At 45.8% G+C, this 7,711-nt stretch overlaps 1 long non-coding RNA gene across 1 annotated transcript; it reads right to left on the bottom strand.

The window, feature by feature from the left end:
* Positions 1 to 1,539: 1,539 nt before the first annotated feature.
* LOC310674431 lies at positions 1,540 to 6,344 on the bottom strand. Its single transcript, XR_014509592.1, has 2 exons — positions 4,709 to 6,344; positions 1,540 to 1,876 (listed from the first exon to the last, which is right to left on the bottom strand). It is a non-coding gene; the product is annotated as an uncharacterized lncRNA (long non-coding RNA).
* Positions 6,345 to 7,711: the final 1,367 nt, after the last annotated feature.

Genomic DNA, 7,711 nt, shown 5'->3' with positions numbered 1-7,711 from the left:
ACCTACTGCCCTACTGCATTGTTTCCCAAGGTGATACTTACTACTCCTCACATGAAAATAATACTAGTTTTAATAAAACTATTTTATCTATGAGAAAGCAAAATAAAAGTTACTGGTGTGTGCCCTTTGAAACCCCACTGTATGCATTTGAGACATTTGCATTAGCCAATGACAGCTTCGTGAATAGAAATTCAGGGGTTTGTGTGTGTGTGTTACAGTCATGAGGAACCCAAAAGGGTAATGTGCACTGGGTGAAGGCATCCCTGCCCCATATCTGATGCGCACAACACCATGCAAATGTGGCCTGGGACACAGCAGGGCAGGAGGCTGATCTCACCACATTTTAAGTCACCAGTGTGAACATCCTACGAGCGTTTGCCTCTACATCTTTGTGACTTCTTCTCAGTCAATCAGCAAAAGCACAAAGACTCCTGCACTGTCTCCTTCAGAGGAAACTTTCCATACAAAGGTCACCACGGAACCCTCATTTTTCAGCAAAGGTCAAATGAACATATTCTGCGCAGTGAATATTGTACAAACCTTGGGTGATGCTGGGCAAGGCACAGACAACTTCTCCACCTACATCTGTTCCTGTCCCCTTTTGATAATGCTTTGATGAATGAATATTGAAATTGATAGATCAAAGAAGGGAACGTACTAAAATTCAATTGAAAGAGATGAAAATAACATTATGCATCATTTGAGGCAGCCAGAGATGTCACAACAGAAAATGAATGTAGAAAAATAAGGCTATTTCCCCCCTCCTCCTAAGGAGCCTGCATTAGAGTGTGCCAGGCTTATTATTCAGTAGAAATGTATTGATTTTGCTTGACTAATTGGGCTGCTCATATTAAATATAATCTCAGAAATGCAATCTTTGCCATTCCGTTAAATGTCAACCTCGTTTGGTTGCCTATGCTTGCTAGGATGGCCACTCTGAAAGGAAGATGAAAGAGCCGTTTTCTAGCAGCCGTGTTGGCCCATGAACTCTCAGAAAGCCCAAGGACGCAACCACGTGGCTGTGTAAGGAGGCAGGCAGGCATCCACTTGATCTCTGTGCCTACAGAGCCAGTGTGGTGTAGTGGTTAAGAGCGGTAGTCTCGTAATCCGGGAAACCAGGTTCGAGTCTCTGCTCCTCCACATGCAGCTGCTGGGTGACCTTGGGCCAGTCACACTTCTCTGAAGTCTCTCAGCCCCACTCACCTCACAGAGTGTTTGTTGTGGGGGAGGAAGGGAAAGGAGAATGTTAGCCGCTTTGAGACTCCTTAAAGGGAGTGAAAGGCGGGATATCAAATCCAAACTCTTCTTCTTCTTCTACTGTCATCTTGGGTCTGTTCTGGCTCCCAACATTGTCTACCCTGCAGGTGGCAGTACTTGTGGTACCACCACCACTAGAGAAGCGCAGTGGTGGGATTTGGACTTGGAGCCTGTTAAAATGAAGAAGTGTGTTCTGGAAAGGAAATATCTGCTTCTTCAAGATGCTTCCACTTGAACTGTGGATTTGGAAAACAAGTGCCAAACCCACATACTGCTGACATGTTTTGAACAAAGGGTCACAAATTTAATGGACATATTTGTTTCCATAAATAGTGGCTGCCTCTTCATGAAGGTTATTCCAGGAAGTTGTAAATGGAGAAGAGCAACAAGTTGGGAACCATGTTAGGAATAAAGGAAACTGTCGAGTCAGAGGTCACGTGTCCCTCACATATTGCTGGAAGAACAGTCTAGAAATCAAGGATGGCTTTGCGGCAGAATCAATAACTGTCTTGGCAGACTGAACACTGTGCATCGTAGACAAACAAGGCAAAGATTTGTTCAACAGGTGGTAGAAGGTGTTTGCTGCACACACTGCAACTAACTCTGTTTTGTTCTTTTTCTGCTTTGTTTTGAAAAAACAAACATTAATGAAAATGATTAACATAATTTTCCAGTGAATCAGACAGTGTCCACACATTCACAGAGTGACTGTACTGTTGTGGTCAATTGTACTCCTTGGAAGCAATAAATATAACACATTTTGCAACTATCTGCCAGGGGAGAGTTCTCCCCCCCCCCCTCACTGCCATCTGTATGGATATTTTTCCAAGCCTTCTGAGCTCTAATGGAGCTCCTCCTCCCACAAGTCGCTGGCTTTGTTGCCCTTTGAAGCACTTGCAGCCCCATCCCAGATGTGCTTCTTTGGCAAAGACACAGTCACAAATCTCCTCTTGGGACCCATTGAGCATACTGGGACTTCAATCCTGGTAAATATGTGCCGGAATGCAACCTTGGGAGGTCAGAGGGCTATGACCATCTTGACAACATTTTCTCTTTTCCCCCAAAGTAGAGAAACATTTCTTTTTGCTTCCCTGCTGGGTGGTACCAGTTTGGGTGGTCCATGGTTGTTGTGTTTAGTTTCGGGGCTGATGTAACTGGAATTTTCTGCTGCTGCTTAAGATTAAAAACTTTGGTATTTGGGCAGTGTTCAGACCCATCCCACTCTCTATCCTGCTGTCTTTGGGTTATGGTCCAACTAGTCCAGCATCCTGTTCTGAAACTAGCCAACCAGATGCCCATGGAAAGTTCAAAAGCAGGACCAACACTATCCTCACTTGTGATTCCCAGCAACTGGCATTCAGAGGCATCCTGCCTCCAACTGGCATTCAGAGGCATCCTGCCTCCAGTGGAGGTAGAGTATAGCCATCATGGCTAGGAGCCATCAGAGGCAGATTTAGGCCAGTACAACCAGTTTTGCCACACTGGGCACTGAGCCTAGGGGGCGCTGCAGGGCATCACAACTATTGCATAGTGAATTGAGCAGAACAGAAGGCAAGGGGTTGCTGAATTTTGACCTCTCACAGGTCGCTGCTGAAATTTGAAAGACCAAAGTCCGCCCCTGTATCCATTGATAGGCATATTCTCCATGAAACAAATGCAGTGGTACCTCTGGATGCGAATGGGATCCGTTCCGGAGCCCCGTTTGCATCATGAGCAGAAGGCAACCCATGTCTGTGCGTCTGCGCATGCACAGGACGTGATTCGCCGTGTCTGCACATGCATGTGATGTCATTCTGAGCATCTGCGTGAGCAGTGAAACCCGGAAGTAATCCGTTCCATTACTTCCGGGTCACCATGGGACGCAACCTGAAAACATTCAACCTGAAGCAACTTTAACCCGAGGTATGACTGTGGTTGCAATCTTTCTCCCAGATATACAAAGCAGGTGGTAGAGAAACTAAAGCAGCAACTGTTTTGTAAGCCCAGCCTTTTTTTCGTGGTGGTGGTGGTGGTGGGGAACAGACTGCAAAAGAGAAATAAATATAGATAGAATATGTGCTTGCGAAGCTTTTATGTAATGCCAGCAATTTCCCCTTCCTGTTCTGGAAAAAAAAAGAGGAGGCCAGACTTTGTGATGCAGGCTGGGCTTTGCTCTTTCAATCGACTGAGTCAAATGCCATCAAATTACAAAGAGCCGCACAGAGATCTAAAGGACACATAATGACAGTGTTCTATCCTTCTCTGGTGGTGGGAAAGAGAGGCAAAATTGTACCAGGGTTTAGATGGGACTTTGATAGCAGTTATTAATGGAGATTTAAGGGATATTTTTAAACCACAAAGCACAGGTGCAACACTAAACATGCATCCACTGGCAAGGGCTAGCATGTTTTCACTTCCTCCCCCGCCCCCAGCCCACCGCCACTCTGGCTCCTCTGAGACAATACCTGCTAGGTAGACAAATGGGTTTATGAGCAAAAATAAATAAAAATCAGTGAAGTTTCTTCTTGCAGATAATGTCATGTTAAATAAATATTCCAACAGCATCACTCTTACAAAATGTAAAACTGAAAAAGAGCCGCTTGCTACAAAGGGAGAGAGACAGAAAGACAGACAAAGAAAGAAAGAAAGAAAGAAAGAAAGAAAGAAAGAAAGAAAGAAAGAAAGATGTGAGGGAAGGGTGTCTCTGTTTTGAAGACCCAGAAGACTTGGGGACATCTGCCCTATTGCTTGGTATCAGGAACAGTGGACATAGGCAACTGCTTCCCATTGCTCCACGCAGCAGTGGTCCTTATTGTGCTGTGAAACATGGCTCACCACATGGATCAGTCATTTTTCTATAGCTTCACAAGTGGGCCAGGGCTGGTGGTGTTCAAGGGTAGCTCAGGCAGAAGAATGTGGGCACCCTTTTACACCCAGGTGTCTATTTCCTGGGCCTGGTAAGCTAAGTCGTCGGCTCTGTTCATTGGCAGCAGTGGTGCTGATGAGCACCCACTCCTCCTTTGACAAGCATTCACTGCGCACAGAAAATAAGCCAACTTGGTTCTCCCTTCCAGAGTCCCTGATTTGAGACTCTTGATGCTTTACCAGATGGCTCTAAAAGAAAGTTCTGTGGTGGCATGGAGCTAATCACCCAATCGGCATGGCAAACCATTCCATACAATTGTGTTGTAATACTTCGTGATCTATTTTACTGTTTGTTGCTCTTCTCACTAATGGTGCTCACAGGTTTCTTGGCCACTGTGAGGATGACTCGGCTGGACTAGGTGGACCTTTGGCCTGGTCCAGCAGAGCTTTCCTCGTATCCTTATGTGTGGTGCCCAAGTAGGTAAATAAGATCAGGTTGAAGCTGAAGCCCAGAAAGAAGAAAAAAGGCCTCAAACAACAACCGCCTCACCGGCTTGTATTCAAAGCATTTGCCAGCAGAAACACAAATGAGCAGCAGACTGAGTACCTTCCCATCTTCTGTCATCCAAAACAGCCATGAGGGGGCTAAGGTTCCCTTTGCTCCTTTGGCCTAAACGAGCTTCTGTGACCCAGAGGAACCTGTTGCCATTTGCCTGCCTTTTTCTATCACTTCCTTCTTGTGTGCTTCTCAGGTCTGTGCACTGAATGGTGATGAACTGTCATCGCCATAGCAACAGCTGTTGATTTCCCAGTCCCCTTAACAACCCAATGCAGGGTGATGCAAAGTGTTTGTTTGTTTGCCTGCTTGCTTGCTTGTCGTCTCTGATGTGTCTGTAGAATCAGGGCTGTTGAGAACTCCTTTCCAATCTCCTGACTGTGCCTTGACATCAGAGGTGACTGTTGTTTGTTGGAACTTGTTCAGAGTAGAGGGTTGCACTACAAGAGGGACACATTATGTTCTATTCAACTTACTTTTGAGTTGTTCCACTGTTAAGGAGAACTAACAGGGTCACACTCCCCTGTCTCTCACCTGACAAGAGGTCAACAGTCAGGACAACCAAGGATGCTTCAGTGCCAAAACCAAGTCTGAAACCAGACCAGAATGGATTTAGATAATCTGCTCCTTCTAGGCATACCTGCAGCTGCTTTGCCAGCCCTCTCTGAAACACCTTGCCCAGGATGGGAATATTAGAGACTGGACAGTAGATTTCATAAACCTCTGGATCCAAGGACCTCTTCAAGAGGGGTTGCATCCCCACCTTTTTCAAGGCAGTGGGCATCAGTCGCTCCTGTAGCGAGGCATTGAGCACAGCCTGGCCCCCTCCAGCCATTCATTCCCCTTTGCCCAGATTTTACCAGCCATGATGGATAGGGACCAAGAGGACATGGAGTCAGCCTCACTGCTACACAATCCTGTCCTGTCCACATTCTTGGGCTGCAACAACTGAGACCAATCCCATGACCTGTAATTCGACTGTGCTCCAGGGACATCCAACACTCCTAAACCCATTTTGGAATCAAGTACAGCACAGAACTGAGTAATCCCCCCCCTCCAAAAAAAGGTGATTTGTAAATCTCTCACAGTAGGCTATTGAGTGGTCCATGGTCACTGATGCTACACTGATCAGGATCAGCTGGTTTACCAGCTGGAATGATGGTTATGAAAATGGTTTCCCTAAATAAGTGAAGGAGGTCAAATCCATTGTTTCCACTAAAAGGTGAAGGAGGCTTTGAGGATACAGTGATGCAGACTGGAAGACACTCTTACCTAAAAGTTCCCTTCCACACACACAGTAGAAAAGCATCAACTCCAAGTATGGAGTGAAGACTAGATAGAAGCGAGAATGATGAATATGGTTCTTTCTCAAAAGCTTTGAGTTGTTTTCCTCTGTTCATCCTTCTGTGGAAGGTCTCAGCCAAACCCCATCCAGAGAGAATCTGTGGGTGAAGCCCCTCTTATTGAAAGCAATAAATCCATTCATTTGTAGCTTCAGATCTAGGCCACGCAAAGTTACAATGCATAACTGATCTCTTCCTTGTAGTGAATTGATCCATTGCATTTCAATAGATTGGCTTATCACCAAGACTTCATTTTCTGAGAATTTCCAAGGTATATTAAAGGGAGTACAAAACAGCTAAGAGTTCAACAAGCAGAAGCTTGTGCACGGTGAAACCTTTGTTTAGCAGGCTTAGCTTGGTTGCTTTCTGCTCCATTCCCCAATATAGTAAAAGGCAAATTGCTCTAAAAATAGCAAACAAGTGTTCATGTTTTCCTTCCAAGTTACATGCCCAACAAACATTGAGTCCATCCGGCACCTATTTGGCAGGGGAGCAAAGTTGGCATAGAGGCCAGGCAGGGCTTGGTTCAAGTTAGTGATGTGACTCAACCCTTGGCTGCGATGTTGAGGATGACCATGATACTTAAATTTGTATGGCACTTTCAAATTTCTGACGAGCTATCGTTCTCTCATTACAGTTCCTAACAAAAGCCATGTAAGGTACAGCAAGTATTATTATCCCCCATATTGGAGATGTGGGGTCTGAGGCTTGAGAAAGTGGCCACGTCGTGAGTTTATGGCAGAGCTAAGATTCAAACCAGGGACTTCCTGATTCACAATTTCTAAGTCACAGTACTGTAGCATCCCTCCTAAAGAAAGATCCTCAGGTTGGGAAGCAGGTTTTGCAACACACCCGCAAAAGCTGTCAGCTTTATAAAAGTGTAAAAAATAGTGTCTTGAGTTGTTGGGAAGAGGGAAGGTCTCTGGACTTATTTCTCTGACTAAGAAGTATTAAGCAAGATGCTGGCACAGTGTCTATTGGATGAACTGTTTGCCTCCACAATTGCAGGTTGGCTATTCTACATGGGTGGCGCTGTGGGTAAAACCTCAGTGCCTAGGACTTGCCGATCATATGGTCAGCGGTTCGAATCCCCGCGACGGGGTGAGCTCCTGTCTTTTGGTGTCAGCTCCTGCCCACCTAGCAGTTCGAAAGCACCCCTAAGTGCAAGTAGATAAATAGGTACCGCTTTATAGCGGGAAGGTAAACTGTGTTTCCGTGTGCTGCGCTGGTGCTGGCTGGTGCTGGCTCGCCAGAGCAGCTTCATCACGCTGGCCACGTGACCCGGAAGTGTCTTCGGACAGCACTGGCTCCCAGCCTCTTAAGTGAGATGAGCGCACAACCCTAGAGTCGGACACGACTGGCCCGTACGGGCAGGGGTACCTTTACTTTATTCTACATGTAAGTGTCTGGGGTTGATTTTACACTTCATGGACTGGGCTTCTTGTGGATCCAATCAAGTGGAGCTTCCTAGCTGCCTGAGTGCTATGAAATTCATGGCATTTAGTCTTATTATTATACAGGCACCCAAATCTCAGTGGCTGCTTCCCAAGAGGGTCCCTTTTGTCTCTAATTATACAGGCAGTATTATGTACACATGAATCACTGACTTTGCAATGCTTCTCAAAATAGATAAATGCCTGCAAAAGTCAGGAATGAAACCCAGTTGTTTACAGCAGGCAGGGCAGGTATTTTGGGATGAATGGTTTCATTC

This window comes from Podarcis tiliguerta, assembly GCF_965153285.1.
Source record: "Podarcis tiliguerta genome assembly, chromosome: 3".
Taxonomy (NCBI): domain Eukaryota; kingdom Metazoa; phylum Chordata; class Lepidosauria; order Squamata; family Lacertidae; genus Podarcis; species Podarcis tiliguerta.
Note: the sequence above shows the minus strand (reverse complement) of the source record. Positions and strands in the feature narration are given on the sequence as shown.